Source organism: Malania oleifera, chromosome 10, assembly GCF_029873635.1.
Source record: "Malania oleifera isolate guangnan ecotype guangnan chromosome 10, ASM2987363v1, whole genome shotgun sequence".
In the NCBI taxonomy this organism is placed as follows: Eukaryota; Viridiplantae; Streptophyta; class Magnoliopsida; order Santalales; family Ximeniaceae; genus Malania; species Malania oleifera.
The window spans coordinates 37,516,365-37,517,644 of record NC_080426.1 but is presented as its reverse complement, the minus strand read 5'-3'; positions in this window follow the sequence as shown (position 1 = coordinate 37,517,644).

Below are 1,280 nucleotides of genomic sequence, written 5' to 3'. Positions count from 1 at the left end.
CGTGGTAAAATGTGGTAAATAATAAGTATTTTCATGAAAATTCAACTCTTAATTTATTCCCTTACCTAACTATTAAGAATGCCCCACACAGTTAAATGCCTGAACCGTGCATTTCTAACACAAAAATCGACAATTTTCATTTCCCTAGAACATTCAACATAATTTTTCATAATATTTCCTAAGCCCCAATATCTAAATAAATTGTTAAACTTCAAAATAATAAATTTACTTTGGTATCCTAAACTAGCCCAAGGTCCGAATTAACCCGCGTCGCTACCCAATCCTGGAATCACGAACCTAAATTCCATAAATCAACCCTAAATAACATATTATTTTTAATATTTCCTAGCCACATAAAGTCCAAATAAATATTATAACCCTCAATTAACCAATTACTAATTCCCTAAAATCCCACTCTTGCTTTGGAATATGCAGGAAACCCAAATTGAAGATTTTACTCCACCAAAATGACGAGAATCACGACTATGTCCCGTGGTGGTACCCTATTGTCTATTTGGCTGAAAATCTAGAGAAGAATTCATAAACTAGGGAAGATTACTTATCCCAGAGCTAGTGCCTACACCTCTCATATGACATCAGTTCCGATAGAATGTCGGTGGTGGAACTAGGAACCACCCAACATATATTTTTGGTTTTCCGATTGACCTAATATTTGTCGATGAATTGATTAGAGTGTGAGAGAAAATTGAGGAATTAACACAGAGAGAGAGAGAGAAGAGAGAGAGAGAGAGAGAGAGAGAGAAAGAGAGTGGGACTTGTCCTGCTGTCTTTCCAAGGAAGATTTGCATATGACTATAATATATAGATTATTTGATTTGAATCTATATAGATATATATATAGCTTTTATTATTATAATATCATATACTTATATATATAGGTTTGTATTATATCATTTTATTATTTAATAGTTTCAATTCAACAATTTTACTTTTAATTAATTCATCCATTTATACATATTTTATTAATTTTAATAATTAGTAGTACATAATTAATGATTATTATTATTATTAATTATATTTTCCACACTTGTCTGCATAGAATCTCCCAGACGTCAACATGTATAGAATAGCACTCACTGTGTGGCATGATTATAATCTTTTGCCGTATTATCCTGTCAATTATTTTATGGTTACGAACAAAATAACAGTTTTTATAATAATTTCATAAAATCTAATAACAGCACAAAACTTCTGATATTAGCATAATTACTCAATAATTCAGCCGACCCATATGCCATGATATTTCCAGTTGGCCCAGA